The 17595-nt window shown below is 40.8% G+C and overlaps 1 protein-coding gene across 2 annotated transcripts in view; it reads left to right on the top strand.

Moving 5' to 3' along the window:
• The first annotated feature begins 225 nt into the window (after window positions 1-225).
• The window catches only part of TDRD7 (tudor domain containing 7), a 92122-nt gene continuing 74752 nt past the window's right edge, over window positions 226-17595 (top strand). The window contains exon 1 of one of the 2 annotated variants that reach the window (XM_007456384.1): window positions 226-438. The gene's annotated coding sequence lies outside the window, so the exon portion shown is untranslated. The remainder of the gene's footprint in view (window positions 439-17595) is intronic. The other variant, XM_007456385.1, reaches the window with a different exon arrangement.

The following is a 17595-nucleotide window of genomic DNA, read 5'->3' as shown; positions in this document are numbered from 1 at the left end:
ACAACAGCAGGAGCGCGTAAGTGCTAATAAGGACGGCTGCGGCCCGGACCCTCCGGCCCCGCCGATCCTTGTGTTGTCCACGAGGAGGCGCTCCTGCTCCCGCCCCGCAGTCGCTTTCCGCCAATGCGTGGGCACGCGCAGAAACCGCTAGGCGGCGTCGGTTTCCCTTCCCACGCGCGGACGCCGGCGTGGGCCGACACCGCCCGGGTGCCCGCGCGTGCGCAAAGCCGAGGCCAGTCTGCCCTTGGGGCGGGGCGGAGCGGGGCGGGGCCGAGCAGGGCGGGGCGGGGGTTTGAGGTGATTCCTGAGCCGCGGCGGCTGTTTCAGCCGTGCGGGGAAACCGAAAGTGGGCGGCGGCCGCGGCTGTAGCCCTGGCGGAGACGGCGGTGGTAGCCGGGCCCAGAGGCGCGGGGACGGGCCGCGGGCCCGCAGAACAAGGTGAGAGCAGGTCCTGCTGGCTGTGGGAACGACAGGTGCCAGGCGAGGTCGGACGAGGTTTCGGGCGGGCGCGGCGCACCTGGGTGACTAAGAGGGACAGTGGCCCAAGCGGGACTCGAACGGACCCGGGGCCTCTTCCCAGCAGCCGCAGAGGATGCCCTGGTCCCCACCCCGGAAAGCGGGCTGGGCGCCAGGGGAGTTGGCGTTCCAGAGCGTTGTGTTTTAAATCTCTGATGGGACCGTCTGGGGTTCACCTGGGAGTCGGATGGACCCCTGCCGCCTGGGAAACTCAGTGCGGTGGGGGCAGTGCAGCAGGGGGAGGGCGGGTGTGTGGACCTGGGGTGGGAGGTGCTGACCAGGAAGTGGTTCCCGGTACCGGCCGGCGGGCGCCAGCTGCCCGCCCGGAGCAAGGGATATGCAAGCCCCCTGGCTGTTTGAACTCCCACATCGTGAGCTTTTAAGTTCCTCTCTTTACAGACCCGCCCCTGCGGGCCGCTGGAGCAGTGCAGGACACAGATACTATCCGTTTCTCTCAAACCGTGAGCACCTGAGCCCCGGGTGGGTACAGCGCTCCAAGATAGGAGGGAAATATGAATCCATGAGTGAGTTAACTTTCACCGTGTTCCCCAGTAGTGTCAGGTTCTCAGCCTCAATTTAATGGGAGGGGGCTTGGAGCCGGCACAACTGTTCTGCTCCGATCCCCTTGAGTGAGTAGGTACAATACATTTCCATACATAACCAAGAGCACCACTCACTCCCAAACAGTTACAAAGAACCGGAAAGGGAAGTAGCTATATTAGAAAAAGTCTTGGCCCAAAAGGATTATGAAAGCCACTCTACAAAACAAAAACACCACTGACCTGTGTCATCCCTCCATCCCTATCCTCCACCCCCTCATCCCTATCCTCCACCCCGCCCCCCACCCCTTTCGTGCAGGTGGAAAAACTCCAGAAAAGTGCCCTGCCTAATGATATACAACTTAAAGCCAGAGGTGGGACTTAGACCCAAGTCCCGGCCGCTTTGATGTATAGGTGTTGCATACTGCAAGTAGCGTGGGCTTTGCAGATATGGGTTGGAATCTGGGCTTCTCCACTTGCTAATTGTGTGATCTTGAACAAATTACATACTTTCGTTGAGCCTAGTTTTCTCTTTATCAATTGGAAATATTTAACTTACTCTGCAAGGCTTTTGTGAGATAACTACTGTAATTCCTTTGGCTCATAATATAGTCAAGAAGTGTTAACTCTCTTCCTTCCACCAAACTTGCCGTATTTTACATAATTGGGTTTCAGTTTCTTGGATGCAGGGACACATCTTTAAATGGAGATTTTTGCAGTTCCATTCAACTGATATTCATGGAGCATCAGTTACATGCACAGGACTGTGCCGGGGGTAGGGAATTGCTCTGGGGCCAGCTGGTTTAGAACCCACGTCTCCTGTGCCCCAGTCCAGGGCCCCTTGCCAGCCCACAGCCCCCCTCTTTGCTAGTTAAACACAGTGAACTCTGAAGCAGCAGTTGGTGGTTCCTTCGGATTTCAGTCCCTGTAGATTGGAAATGAAATGTAATCTCTGCTAATGCCCTTTTAAGTGAACTGACTGAACATGGCTGAATGAACTATTGTATTTTGTACCAAGAGATTTAAACTCCTTGAAGAACCTCTCAGAAGTTCTCTGTGCAATATAATCTAGTTGGAGACCTAATATGAACGTAAAGGAAAAATACTTTATAATCCAACTCTTAAGTGCCTACTCTGTGTTTGATCAAGTGCTATTTCTAAGAACTGAGATTTGACGTAGAGTGAGTACTTTGCCTCTGGGCACTTTTGGGGTCAACACATAAATACAGAAAGGACAGAAGTTCCTTGGTGCCTGGAGTGAAATCTAATTTCATATTTATGTGAATTGGTTTTTCTTTATGCAAATCAACTTTCTCCTCCCTCTGTTCCAACCCTTATGCTTTTGAAAGCTTCATTCTTTTCAATATTTCCTCATTGGGCCAATTTTTTAAAAATGTTGTCTTTCAAACAAGCTAAAAGTATTGATAATTTGTCATTTTGAGCTGAAAATGTGTGTGAGGATATATGGCAGTTAGAGCTTCTGATCGGCACAAGATACTCAGTGTGACCCCAAAGCAAACTCGATATTTTAGCTATGCAACTTTCTCAGGAGGAAGCAAACCCATGATTTCCGTTAGATCTTTGGACCCCCATTTCAGCACTTGAAGGACTCCAGGGAAAGTTGAGAACCATGGATCTTGCCCATCCTCCTTATCTTCCATATAAAAAAAGCGACCTGAAGTGACTTGCTCAAAGGGTCATAGCTAATGAGAAGCAGACTGGGATTAAGACCCAAACTCCTAACTAAGCCACTTAGGATCTCAGAGCTTTCTCTAGTATGTAGATTTATGGAAAGCCTATATTATTCATACTACATAATTAGTAATGCATGTATAATTTGGAGGTTGAAATTGCAATAATTACAAAAAGAAAACTGCTCTCTAAAGATACCCTGAGGGAGTATATCACCACCTGAGGGCATTAATTACTATCTTTCTTTTTTTTTAAATAGGATTTTAAAAAATTAATAAATTTTATTTTTGGCTGTGCGTGGGCTTTCTCTAGTTGTGGTGAGCGGGAGCTACTCTTTGTTGTGGTGCATGGGCTTCTCATTGCAGTGGCTTCTCTTGTTGTGGAGCACGGGATCTAGGCATGCAGGCTTCAGTAGTTGTGGCACTTGGGCTCCGTAGTGGCTCACAGGCTGTAGACCACAGGCTCAGCAGTTGTGGCGCACGGGCTTAGTTACTCCGCAGCCTGTGAGATCTTCCCGGACCAGGGATCAAACCCGTGTCCCCTGCATTGGCAGGCAGATTCTTAACCACTGCACCACCAGGGAAGTCCCAACTGTCTTTTTAAAAAGAGTTGGTAAAGGAGTAATTAAGGTGGTAATAAATAGACTATAATTGGAAATAAAAGATAGCATGTTAAACTGTTGCAAGATGAGAAATAACCTTGGAAGAGTCTTAGACAAAAACCTTCCCTCTCTTAGGCTCAGTTTATTGATTTGTAATAAGGGGTTTGGGATAGACTAGATGATGCCTAAAATCTTTTCAGCACAGACATTCTGAATTTTAAGGGCCTGGCTTGTTGCTAAAATAGTGTCTTCATGGAAGAAGGCAGCCATTTACCAGAAGTATGTGCCCTAAGGAAATACTAAAAATTGAGTAGCTGACTAAAGAAGGTAAGAGATTGCTTGGTGATTTCACTTTACCCTAATGATTCTTCAGATTTATTTGTGGGTTTAGTGCCACTCTTCAAGTCAAATTTATGACACACAAAAAAATGCAATGAGGAAAATGAGCCAAATAGTACAGTTGGAAATAGTTGAGAAAAGAGGAACTGAGAGGAGAGATCATATACGGGAGTGAGACCAGCTTGGCTAAAGGTCTTTGGGCAGCAGGATTGAGGAAACTGCAGCTACAGGAAGCAGATCACATGCAAACGATTGAGCCAGGGAGGATCAACTAATGGTAAAGGCAGGTATCCAGAGGACACCAAAACCTGCTTCTTCAGAATAAGACTCTCCCGGGACCATTTTTAGGTGTATTAGAGAGAAAAGTTGTGAATTTACAAATACAGTTTTGAAAGTGAGAATTATTTTTGGCTATTTACATTGTTTAAACCTTGCTTTCCTAAAGGTTGTCATTACTTTCCCCTACTCCTTGCCCCACATCTTGCACATTGTTAGCATTTCGGGATACTCAAGATTAATTGTATAGCAAAATAGAAAAGGAACAGTATAAAAGGATTGAATTTTTGCAGCAGTTGGCAAGTATTTTGGATTTGGGTGCCACACCCTTAAATCAGAACGTGGCAATCCCCATTTCATGCCACTTTAATGGCTAATCATTAAATATGCCCCAGGGTTGTTCTCCGTATTCACCAAGTCAGATTTACTTTCAGAAGCCAACTCTGTACATTTGGAGCAGCTGTCTGAAAGGATGCCCCATTTTTGGGAGCCAGAAGACCTGGGTTCTTGTGGGTCTGGCCATAAAAATATGTGAGGCCTGGAATAATTACTCTGGACCTCAGTTTCCTCATTTTTTAAAATTTTTATTTATTTTTTTTTTTTGCGGTACGTGGGCCTCTTACTGTTGTGGCCTCTCCCGTTGTGGAGCACAGGCTGTGGACGCACAGGCTCAGCAGCCATGGTTCACGGGCCCAGCCGCTCCGCGGCATGTGGGATCTTCCTGGACCGGGGCATGAACCCATGTCCCCTGCATTGGCAGGTGGACTCTCAACCACTGCGCCGCCAGGGAAGCCCTTTCCTCATTTTTAAACTAAACAGTTTGGAGGAGATGGTGTGAAGGTGCCTACTAGCATTCCGCGCTTCTCTCTCGGCTCCCTACTCTGAGGTCGGGCCCACTGTCCTGTCCTGTGCTGTTTTACAATGTCCAGGGACATTGTGGGACATGGCAGTTAAGAGGCTTTTGCCTGCTAGTTAAGTGAGAAGTCTTGGAGGAGATCTGGTGGCTTTCTTACTAAACTTGCCAGGTCAAGTATGTTAATGAGGCAAGTAAGAAAACCTGGGAAAACACTAATATTTCAAATTTGATGCTGTACTAAAAATTTCTCCAGTACACCAATGTCTGTATTATTGCACTCTTAGCCATGTAATGCAGGTATTCATAGCTAGTTTGCCATCCATACCATGTTTCTAGGAAAATGTAACTACCGAATGTCGAGTATTGTGGTAAGCACATGTAACTCTATTTTTGACACTTGTCATTCAGAAAGAGAGGCAAGGAAAGGAGGAGAAAAAGAGTGAGAGGAAGGACATGAAAGTCAAGTGCAATCTGTTGTGATCCTTGTGGCCAGTTTCTTCCTCCTTGACTGGGGTCTTTGCTTGCTGACCTTGGTCAGTTTTTGAGATTAGAATACTCTGATTAAATAATTCCCCAGACTCACCTCCACTTTACTCTGCTCAAGCAGAGGATTCTTATTCAGCTCAAACTTCCTCTTTATTATCTAGGGAAACCCTTAAGCATTTTAAACTGAATTTAAAGAGATGACCAACTTTATTTCTCCCAACCTCACGTAACTTACGGTCATCAGGGCTTACATAACATTTTCAAAATAAAAGTACGAATTTGAATTCTCTTAAACTCTAAATTGTATTTATCACAATGCTTTTAGAGAGTAGAAATAAGTAGGAAAGTTGAAAGATCAAAATGGCAACTTAAGAAATTTGGGAGCCACACATCATCAAAAGATCTACAAATAATAAATGCTGGAGAGAATGTGGAGAAAAGGGAACCCTTCTGCACTGTTGGTGGGAATGTAAATTGATACAGCCACTATGGAGAACAGTATGGAGGTTCCTTAAAAAAAATAAAAATAGAACTACCATATGACCCAGCAATCCCACTACTGGGCATATACCCTGAGAAAACTGTAATTCAAAAAGAGTCATGTACCACAAGGTTCATTGCAGCACTATTTACAATAGCCAGGACACGGAAGCAACCTAAGTGTCCATCAACAGACGAATGGATAAAGAAGATGTGGCACATATATACAATGGAATATTAATCAGCCATAAAAAGAAACAAAATTGAGCTCTTTGTAATGAGGTGGATAGACCTAGAGTCTGTCATACAGAGTGAAGTAAGTCAGAAAGAGAGAGACAAATACCATATGCTAACACATATATATGGAATTTAAGAAAAAAAAAATGTCATGAAGAGCCTAGGGGTAAGACAGGAATAAAGACGCAGACCTACTAGAGAATGGACTTGAGGATATGGGGAGGGGGAATGGTAAGCTGGGATGAAGTGAGAGAGAGGCATGGACATATATACACTACCAAATGTAAGATAGATAGCTAGTGGGAAGCAGCTACATAGCACAGGGAGATCAGCTCGGTGCTTTGTGATCGCCTGGAGGGGTGGGATAAGGAGGGTGGGAGGGAGAGGATATAGGGATATACATATGCATATAGCTGATTCACTTTGTTATACAACCGAAACTAACACAACACTGTAAAGCAATTATACTCCATTAATAAAGATGTTAAAAAAAAAAAAAGAAATTTGGAAGCCACTTTGGAGGAGTTGCCATTGAGGCACTTCACTAATAGTTGAAATTCCCATGATAAGCTTCCTTTTGTGCTTCTAGTGGATGACATCCAATATAATAAACTTGATTTTTATAGTTAGAAGAAAGTATTCTTATATGCATACTGTTTCTAGAAGTTCTTGAGTATAATTGCCATCTTCAGAAAACCTCAAAAAATGCCATGATAACCAAGGAATTAACAAAATTTAGAGCATTCTATAGCAATATAGTAGATTAGAAAATAATAAGTTTTTTAAGCTTTAGTTGTAATGTTCTTTTTGTTCAGTGCCTGAAGTGATATTGCTAATGTTGGAGTTGCAAACTGGACTGGAAGAAATTGACAAACATGAGAACAAGACATACATCTAAACAAGATGTACAACCACATTTACCCTTCCAGGTTTTACTGCACTTACCTGTTTCTCACCATCTTTGAGATCCTCAGTCCTATAGTCCGGGGACTGCCCTTCCCTCCAAAAAGTTGTATACAAATAGAGAATTATAGTATTCCATGAAAATAGCATACTTAGAAAAGGGGAGGGAGAGGGATGCTTAATTCAGATTGTAGGCATGTGGTCAAGCATTGCTTCCCATTCTCCTCAAGTATCAGGTTCTTTTTTCTAATTTTTAAAAAAACTTTGTGAAACTTCACACATGAGTAGTTGTACTTCTAATATCTGTTGGTTGATAAAATATATAACTACCAAAAGCTGTTGTAAATTCAATATCGTGTTTGTGACTCTCTACAGTATCTGCACACTGTTTGAAAAACAGGAAGACATGTAAGTATGAGACACTTACCAGTGTTGAAGCAGTGCTTGCTTACACATTGGGACGTGTGGACTTTTTGCAGTAATGCTATGGCCCAGACCTGAGCCTGCTCGTTGAGAACTCTGGCTCAGAGTGGAAAGGCCCAGAAATAAACTGTGTGATGAATCTCAATCACAGCTTGGTGACATAATTGGCTGTCTCAATCAGTTTACAACAATCATTAAAATTTGCAAATAATTTTTAATAACTTAAGTTTAAGATTATTCCTTTAACTGCTCACATGCACTACACTATTATTTTAGTGGGTAGGAGAGAAAAGGAGTGGTGTTAGTTATATGGAGAATTTCTCATTCATTCGCTCAATATGTATTGAGCTCTTGTTGTGGGCTGGGCACTAGGGATTCAGCAGTGAACAAAACCCACCGAAATCCCTGCTTTCATGGAGCTTACATGCAAGTCAGGGAGACAGACAGTAAAATAAAGAATATTGGATGGCATAAGGGCTACGGAGTAAAATAAGGCAGGGGAAGGGTAAAGGGAGTACTGGGCAGCCGGCATAACAGTTCTGGTTTTGAATAGGGTGACCAGGGAAAGCTGTACTGAGAAGGTGACATTTGAGCAAATACCTGAAGGAGGTGAGGCAATGAGCTGTGTCTGCCCTGGGGCAGAGGGACTGGCAAGTGCAGAAAGAAAAGCAGTGTGGAGTGGAGTGAGTGAGAGAAAAGGGGAGGAGGAGTTGAGGTCAGAGAAGTGGGTTGGGTGCAGATTGTGTAGGGCCCTTTTTGGCCCCTCGGAAGACTTTGGCCTTTAGTCTGAGTAAGACAGGAAGCCCTTGGAGGGTTTTGAGCAGAGGAATGATGTGATGGGATTTATGATTTAACAGGATCACTCTGGCTGTGATGTGAAGAATAGATTATCTGTGAAGTGGAAGCAGAGAGACCAGCACAGAGGCAGTTGCCTCAATCCAGGCAACAAATGTTGTTGGCGTGGAGTAGGGTGATCACCATACAGGTGGTGAGGAGTGGGGGAACCGTGAACTGAGCCTGTCCATCTTCACGTGTCACTTAGTGGTGGGGGGGATTCGGTGGTGGAGAACCACTGAGACCAAATCTCTTCATCTTACAGATAAGAAGGCTGGGGAGAAGGGATTTGTCCCAGGAAAAGAAGTGCTCTTTGCGTAGTGGTATTGAACTTGGGGAACACAAGCAGGAAGAGGAGGTGTGTGCACAGCCTCCCGCAGTCCCCCATCTCTCCCCCAAATAAAGTCAGAATCAAGGTATCATCTACTAGTTGTCAGTAGCTTTACTGTTGAAAGAAACATTAAACTTCCTTGGTCGTAACTGTGGATTTTAACTATGATAATATGTGCATTAAAGAGAGTGAAACTAGGAGGCTATGTGTGTGGCAGGAGCCTCTCTCAGGTCAGGTTGGGAAGTCTAACTCAGAAAAATTAGTCTAACAGTTGCCAAGAAACGAAGATAGGCAAACATGAGGTTAGGGAGGGTGAGAAAAGTGAAAAATAAGGATGAGCACTTGTGTGCCACACAGATTAGCACTGTTTTTTAATTTATTTAACATTATCATCAGTTGCTCACTGTAAATACATACCTTTTATCTGCATGAAGCCTACCTGATAGTCTTGGGGTAGGAGGATAGGATCATCAGGATAGAGGCCGTAAGACTACTGTATCTTGGCAGAGTCTAGGTCCCCAAAGAAGAAGACACATTCAAAGAGGGTGGGATTAAGGAAGCAAGCACTGGGCAAAGCCTTACAGCTTTTACTGTATTCTGTGGCAATTAGACAAGCTGTATACATGGGTGTATGACCTTCTCCCTCCCCAAAATGTGTTAAGTGCTGTGTTTGGGAGATCCCTGATGACAGCTGTTTCAGAACAGAAATAAGGAAGATAGAGGGGAACATTTCAGAGAAAGTGGCCTGAAATTGCTCTCCTTAGGATGGAGGGACCAGGAGTCTTTCATACAGGGCGACCTGTAGAACAAGCCTCTGGTTGGCTTCTAAGATGGGGTTAGAACTGTCATTTCAAGCCAGTATCATATTGGAGTTCTGTTATATTTTAGTCATAGGATTTCCATTATTGAGTAGAATGCATTTATTAGAGATTTTTTCCCCCATAAATTAGTGGTTGCTGTCTACCCCCTAAGTAGCTGGGGAAAAGTAGACCACAGTGGGAAGGTAACAATGGAACAGATGCTCTTTCCAAAAAGAAGGGAAGGAGGAGGCAGTAGAGAAGGTGATGGGTATGTCCTTCATACTGAAACTGTGGCAGGGGAATTTAAAGTTGTTCTGACTAGGGAGGAGCCAGATATGCTAAATAGCCTAGTTTGATCCTGGTACACTGCTCACACCCAAGAGGGTATATTCCCACATGGGCACTGACCACCTGACTTTATACCTACAAATAACGTGTATATAATTCATAGTCAGGGCCCACTTAGATATGCAGATATACAAAGAGGTAAAGGCCAGTTTTACTCAGAGGAGCTCTAGATGAGTAAGTGGGAGGGATTGGGTTTGAAGGAAAGAAGAGAGTAGATAGATAGATAGGAAAGGTGGAGGTCAAAGAGAGAAAGTTAAGAAGGCTTGGCACTAGGAAGTTAGCAAGTGATCCTTGAGTTTCTTCTCTTGCAAATTAAAACTTGGCCAGCCCGCTCACTTTGTGGTTTTTCTTACTTGAGGAAATAACTGTATACTAAAAGTTCAATGATCTTTGAATCATGAACCATTGTAAATCAAAGCATTTCTCTTGTAAGCAGGAGTTTACTATTTAAGAGCCAAAGTTCATACTTCAGTTTTAACATCTGGCAACCTTGAAATATAGGTCCCAAAGCCAGCCTCTCTTTCCTTCTCACCAGCATACACAAAATGTAGATGGACATCAGGAGTAATGCAGGTGCTCAAACTCTATAGCTGTTGTCTTTCTCTGCCATGAATTTTTAGTCTTTAGAGTGCCTGTCTCCAGTTGTCTCATTGACTTGGGATCCATACCATACCTGTGAGTAGGCTGAGTCTTCTGTTCATTTCACAGGACTGGTTTTTTTCTTCTCTTCAGTTTGCTTTACTGTCTTTCTTGATTGTCTTGTCTCCTGTTGTTAATTCTTCAGGGTTTTGTCTTTTATTTTTTTCAGTACCAGTCAGAATGTGGGCTTTGGCATCAAACAGACCAGGACTAAAATCCTGGCTTCCATATATCCTGTGATATGATGTGATATTTAACATCTCTGAGCTTTGGTTTTCTCATTTACAGAATGAGAATAATACTTTCCTTCCGTAGTTATTATGGCTGTTAAATCTTCAGATAGTCCAATTCTCAGAATTTACACGAGAAAGAAAAATATATATCTTTGCAAAGCAGCTTCATTTATTTTTTATTGAAGTATAGTTGATTTAGAATGTTGTACTAATTTCTGCTGGACAGCAAAGTGACTCAGTTATACACATATATACATTCTTTTTTTTATATTCTTTTCCAGGAGATTGGATATGGTTCCCTGTGCTATACAGTAGGAACTTGTTGTTTATCCATTCTAAATGTAATAGTTTGCATCTACTAACCACAAACTCCCAGTCCATCCCTCTCTCTCCTTTCCTCCCCCTGTCAACCACAAGTCTGTTCTCTATGTCTGTGAGTTTTTTTCTGTTTGGTAGATAGGTTCATTTGAGCCGTATTTTAGATTCCACCTGTAAGTGATATCGTATGGTATTTGTCTTTCTCTTTCTGACTTACTTCACCTAGTATGATCATCTCTAGTTGCATCCATGTTGCTGCAAATGGCATTATTTCGTTCTTTTTTATGGCTGAGTAGTAGTCCATTTTATGTATGTACCACATCTTCTTTATCCATTCATCTGTCAATGGACATTTAGGTTGTTTCCTTGTCTTGGCTATTGTGAATAGTGCTGGTATGAACATAAGGGTGCATGTATCTTTTTGAATTATAGTTTTGTCTTGTTATATGCCCAGGAGTGGGATTTCTGGATCATATGGTAACTCTATTTTTAGTTTTCTGAGGAACCTCAATACTGTTTTCCATAGTGGAAAGCAGCTTTATTTTTAATACCCCAAAGCTGGAAGCACCCCACATGTCTATCAACATTTGAATGGATAAACAAATTGTGGTATATCCATACAGTGGAATACTACTTATCAGTAAAAGGGGATGAACTACTAGTGAGTATTGTTTATATATTCTAGTTACCAGTCCTTTACCAGGTATGCTATGAAAATATTTTCTCTTAGTCTGTGGCTTGTCTTTTCATTTTATTAACAGCCTTTAGAAGAGCAGAAGTTTTAAATTTTGATGAGATCCAATTTGTCAGGTTTTTTCATCATGGCTCTAAAAGTTCTTTGCCTAGCCCAAGGTCACAAAGATTTATTCCTGTTTTCTCTAGAAGTTTTACAGTATTAACTTTGTCATTTAGGACCTAAATGATTCATTTCAATTTAATTTTTGTGTCTGGTATGAGATTCATTTTTTGTGTATGGATGAATAGTGTTCCAGCACTGTTTGTTGAACTTTCTCCATTGAATTTCCTTGCTATCTTTGTCAAAAATCAGTTGACCATTTATGTGTGGGTCTATTTCTGGACTATATATTCTGTTCCATTGATGTGACTGTCCTTTTGTCAATGCCACACTATTTCGACTAATATACTGTTATGGTAAGTTTTGAAATCAGTCTGATTGCACCAGCTAGGACCTCTAGTGTGGTAATGAATAAGAGTGAAGAGAATGGACATTCTTGCCCTGTTCCCATTCTTAAGCAGAAAGCATTCATTCTTTCACTATTACATGTGATGTTAGCTGAGGGTTTTTCACAGATACTCTTTATCAGGTTAAGGAGGTTCACGTCTATTCTTATTTTCTGAGAGTTATTAAAATAAATGATTTTTAACTTTGTCAAATGTCTTTTCTTCACCTATTGATATCATGTGGTTTTTCAACTTCAGTCTGTTGATATAGTCAGTTACATTGATTGACTTATGAGTGTTGAATCAACCTTGCATTCCTAGAGTAAACCATAGTTAATCATAGTGTGTTTTTCTCTTACATATTGTTGGATTCGATTTACTAAGATTTTGTTAGGATTTTTTGCACTTATGTTCATGAGGGATATTGGTCTGTACTTTCCTTATAATGTCTTTGGTTTTGGTATCAGCATAATCTTGGCCTCATAAAGTGAGTTCAGAAGTGTTCCCTTCCTCTCTACTTTCTGGAAGAGTTTGTGTAGAAGTGGTATTAATTCCTTCTGAAGTGTTTGGTAGAATTTGCCAATAAAGTCATCTGGGTTTGAATTTTCCTTGTGTGAAGGTTTCTAACTACAAATTTAATTTCTCTAATATTCTTAAGGATATTAAGGTTATCTGTTTCTTCTTGAGTGAGCTTTGGAAATTGTCTTTCAGTGAATTCGTCCATTTCATCCAAGTTACCAGATTTATTGGCATGAATTGTTCATAATATTCTCTTTTTAATGTCTCTAGGATCTGTATTTATGGCCCCCTTTTCAATTGCATTATTAGTAATTTGTGTCTTCTCTTTTTTTCCCCTTGATTAATCTACCTGGAAGTTATCAATTTTATTGATGTTTTCAAGAACTAGTTTTGGTTTCATGGTTTTTTTCCTTTACTTTTTTTCTATTTAATTACTTATCTGTTTCACCATTCCAGTACTGATTTTGCTCTCATCTTTATTAATTCCTTTCTTCTACTTCCTTTTGGTATAATTTGCTCTCTTTTTTTCTTAAGGTAGCAGATTAGATCATTGATTTGGAATGTTTCTTTTTTTCTAATATAAGCATATGATGCTGTAAATTTTCCTCCAAATATTGCTTTAACTGCATCCAGCAACTTTTTATATACTGTGTTTTCATTTATTTAAATGTTTTCTGGTTATTTGGAGGAGCTTTCCTCTTTGACCCTTGGTTATTTAGAAATATGTTATTATATTTGCAAATACACAGGGATTGTTCACATATCTTTCTGTTACTGGTACCCAATTTAGTTTAGTTCTGGTCATAGAATACACTTTGTATAATTTCCATTATTCTAAATTGGTTGAGGATTGGTTTCAGCCTCAGAATATGTTCTATCTTGGTCAATGTCCTGTGAGCTCTTGAAACGAATGTATATTTTGCTACTGTTGGGATGGAGTGTTCTGTAAATATCAATTAGACCAGTTTGGTTGATGGTGTTGTTCAGCTCCTCTATATCCTTACTGATTTTTTTGTTTACTGGCTCTAGCAGTTACTGAGAAAAGAGTTTTGAAGTCTCCAGTCATAACTCTATTGTTTTTTCATTCATGTATTTTAAAACTCTAATGTTAAATGCAGTCACATTTAGGATTGTTATATCTTCCTGATTAATTAATTCCTTAATTATTATGTAATGTCCCTCTTTTTTTAAAATTTATTTATATTTTATTTATTTTTGGCTGCTTTGGGTCTTCATTACTGCACGCGGGCTTTCTCTAGTTGCTGCCAGTGGAGCTATTTGTTGCAGTGCACATGCTTCTCATTGTGGTGGCTTCTTTTGTTGCAGAGCATGGGCTCTAGGCATGTGGGCTTCAGTAGTTGTGGCACGTGGGCTCAGTAGTTGTGCCTCACGGGTGGGCTCTAGAGCACAGGCTCAGTAGTTGTGGTGCATGGGCTTAGTTGCTCCGTAGCATGTGGGATCTTCCCGGACCAGGGATCAAACCCATGTCCCCTGCATTGGCAGGCGGATTCTTAAACACTGCGCCACCAGGGAAGTCCCTGTAATGTCTTTCTTTATCCTTGGTAATATTACTTGTTCTGATATTAATATAGTCATGTATTTACATGCATATCTTTTTCTATATTTTTACTTTCAACCTATGTGTTTGTATTTAAAATAGGTTTCTTGTAGATAGTATATAGGAAAATCTTGCTTTTATATCCACTCTACCAATCTCTAACTTTTTAATCAGGATATATCAGTCATTTACCCTTAATGTAATTATTCCTATGGTTGACTTTATTTTATTTTATCATTTTTTAAAATTTATTTATTTGCTGTGCAGCAGGATTGTGGGATCTTAGTTCCCTGACCAGGGAATGAACCTGGGCCCCCTGCACTGGAAGCACAGAGTCCGAACCACTGAACCTTCAGGGAATTCCCCAGAATGTAGTCCTTTTTTTTTTTTTTTAATTTTTAAATTAAATTAAATTTTTTTATACAGCAAGTTCTTATTAGTCATCAGTTTTATACACATCAGTGTATACATGTTAATCCCAGTTGCCCAATTCATCACACCACCACTCCCACCCCCCTGTGGCTTTCCCCCCTTGGTGTCCATATGTTTGTTCTCTACATCTGTGTCTCAACTTCTGCTCGCAAACCGATTCATCTGTACATTTTTCTAGGTTCCACATACATGCGTTAATGTACGATATTTGTTTTTCTCTTTCTGACAAACTTCACTCTGTATGACAGTCTCTAGATCCATCCACGTCTCAACAAATGACCCAATTTCGTTCCTTTTTATGGCTGAGTAATATTCCATTGCATATATGTACCACATCTTCTTCATCCATTCGTCTGTCGATGGGCATTTAGGTTGCTTCCATGACCTGGCTATTGTAAATAGTGCTGCAGTGAACATTGGGGTGCATGTGTCTTTTTGAATTATGGTTTTCTCTGGGTATATGCCCAGTAGTGGGATTGCTGGGTCATATGGTAATTCTATTTTTAATTTTTGAAGGAACCTTCATACTGTTTTCCATAGTGGCTGTATCAATTTACATTCCCACCAACAGTGCAAGAGGGTTCCCTTTTCTCCACACCCTCTCCAGCATTTGTTGTTTGTAGATTTTCTGATGATGCCCATTCTAACTGGTGTGAGGTGATACCTCATTGTAGTTTTGATTTGCATTTCTCTAATAATTAGTGATGTTGAGCAGCTTTTCATGTGCTTCTTGGCCATCTGTATGTCTTCTTTGGAGAAATGTCTATTTAGGTCTTCTGCCCATTTTTGAGTTTGTTGGCAGTCTGTATATCTTCTTTGGAGAAATGTCTATTTAGGTCTTCTGCCCATTTTTGGATTGGGTTGTTTGTTTTTTTAATTGTGAGCTGCATGAGCCAGCCGTTTATATATTTTGGAGATTAATCCTTTGTCCGTTGATTCGTTTGCAAATACTTTCTCCCATTCTGAGGGTTGTCATCTTGTTTATGGTTTCCTTTGCTGTGCAAAAGCTTTGTTTCATTAGTAGGTCCCATTTGTTTATTTTTGTTTTTATTTCCGTTACTCTAGGAGGTGGATCAAAAAAGATCTTGCTGTGATTTATGTCAAAGAGTGTTCTTCCTATGTTTTCCTCTAAGAGTTTTATAGTGTCCGGTCTTACATTTAGGTCTCTAATCCATTTTGAGTTTATTTTTGTGTATGGTGTTAGGGAGTGTTCTAATTTCATTCTTTTACATGTAGCTGTCCAGTTTTCCCAGCACCACTTATTGAAGAGACTGTCTTTTCTCCATTGTATATCCTTGCCTCCTTTGTCATAGATTAGTTGACCATAGGTGCGTGGGTTTATCTCTGGGCTTTCTATCTTGTTCCATTGATCTATGTTTCTGTTTTTGTGCCAGTACCATATTGTCTTGATTACTGTAGCTTTGTAGTATAGTCTGAAGTCAGGGAGTCTGATTCCTCCAGCTCCGTTTTTTTCCCTCAAGACTGCTTTGGCTATTCGGGGTCTTTTGTGTCTCCATACAAATTTTAAGATTTTTTGTTCTAGTTCTGTAAAAAATGCCATTGGTAATTTGATAGGGATTGCATTGAATCTGTAGATTGCTTTGGGTAGTATAGTCATTTTCACAATACTGATTCTTCCAATCCAAGAACATGGTATATCTCTCCATCTGTTGGTATCATCTTTAATTTCTTTCATCAGTGTCTTATAGTTTTCTGCATACAGGTCTTTTGTCTCCCTAGGTAGGTTTATTCCTAGGTATTTTATTCTTTTTGTTGCAGTGGTAAATGGGAGTGTTTCCTTAATTTATGTTTCAGATTTTTCATCATTAGTGTATAGGAATGCAAGAGATTTCTGTGCATTAATTTTGTATCCTGCAACTTTACCAAATTCATTGATTAGCTCTAGTAGTTTTCTGGTGGCATCTTTAGGATTCTCTATGTATAGTATCATGTCATCTGCAAACAGTGACAGTTTTACTTCTTCTCTTCCAATTTGTATTCCTTTTATTTCTTTTCCTTCTCTGATTGCCGTGGCTAGGACTTCCAAAACTATGTTGAATAATAGTGATGAGAGTAGACATCCTTGTCTTCTTCCTAATCTTAGAGGAAATGCTTTCAGTGTTTCACCATTGAGAATGTTGTTTGCTGTGGGTTTGTTGTATATGGCCTTTATTATGTTGAGTTAGGTTCCCTCTATGCCCACCTTCTGGAGAGTTTTTATCATAAATGGGTGTTGAATTTTGTCGAAAGCTTTTTCTGCATCTATTGAGATGACCATATGGTTTTTCTTCTTCAGTTTGTTAATATGGTGTAACATTGATTGATTTGCATATATTGAAGAATCCTTGCATCCCTGGGTTAAATCCCACTTGATCCTGGTGTATGGTCCTTTTAGTGTGTTGTTGGATTCTATTTGCTAGTATTTTGTTGAGGATTTTTGCATCTATATTCATCAGTGATATTGGTCTGTAATTTTTTTATTTTTTTATACATCCTTGTCTGGTTTTGGTATCAAGGTGATGGTGGCCTCGTAGAATGAGTTTGGGAGTGTTCCTCCCTCTGCTATATTTTGGAAGAGTTTGAGAAGGATAGGTGTTAGCTCTTCTCTAAATGTTTGATAGAATTCGCCTGTGAAGCCATCTGGTCCTGGGCTTCAAGCACTGCGCCACCAGGGAAGCCCTGTAATTTTTTTTTTGTAGTATCTTTGTCTGGTTTTGGTATCAGGGTGATGGTGGCTTCATAGAATGAGTTTGGGAGTGTTCCTTCCTCTGCAGTGTTTTGGAAGAGTTTGAGAAGGATGGGTGCTAGCTCTTCTCTAAATGTTTGATAGAATTCACCCGTGAAGCCATCTCGTCCTGGACTTTTGTGTGTTTGAAGATTTTCAATTTCAATTTCATTACTTGTGATTGGTCTGTTTCACAGTTTCAATTTCATTACTTGTGATTGGTCTGTTCATATTTTCTATTTCTTCCTGGTTCAGTCTTGGAAGGTTATACCTTTTTAAGAATTTGTCCATTTCTTCAAGGTTGTCCATTTTATTGGCATAGAGTTGC

Source organism: Lipotes vexillifer, unplaced genomic scaffold (assembly GCF_000442215.2).
Source record: "Lipotes vexillifer unplaced genomic scaffold, Lipotes_vexillifer_v1.1 scaffold630, whole genome shotgun sequence".
Classification (NCBI taxonomy): Eukaryota; Metazoa; Chordata; class Mammalia; order Artiodactyla; family Lipotidae; genus Lipotes; species Lipotes vexillifer.
The sequence above is the reverse complement of the archived record's forward strand: the minus strand, read 5'-3'. Positions and strand labels throughout refer to the sequence as shown.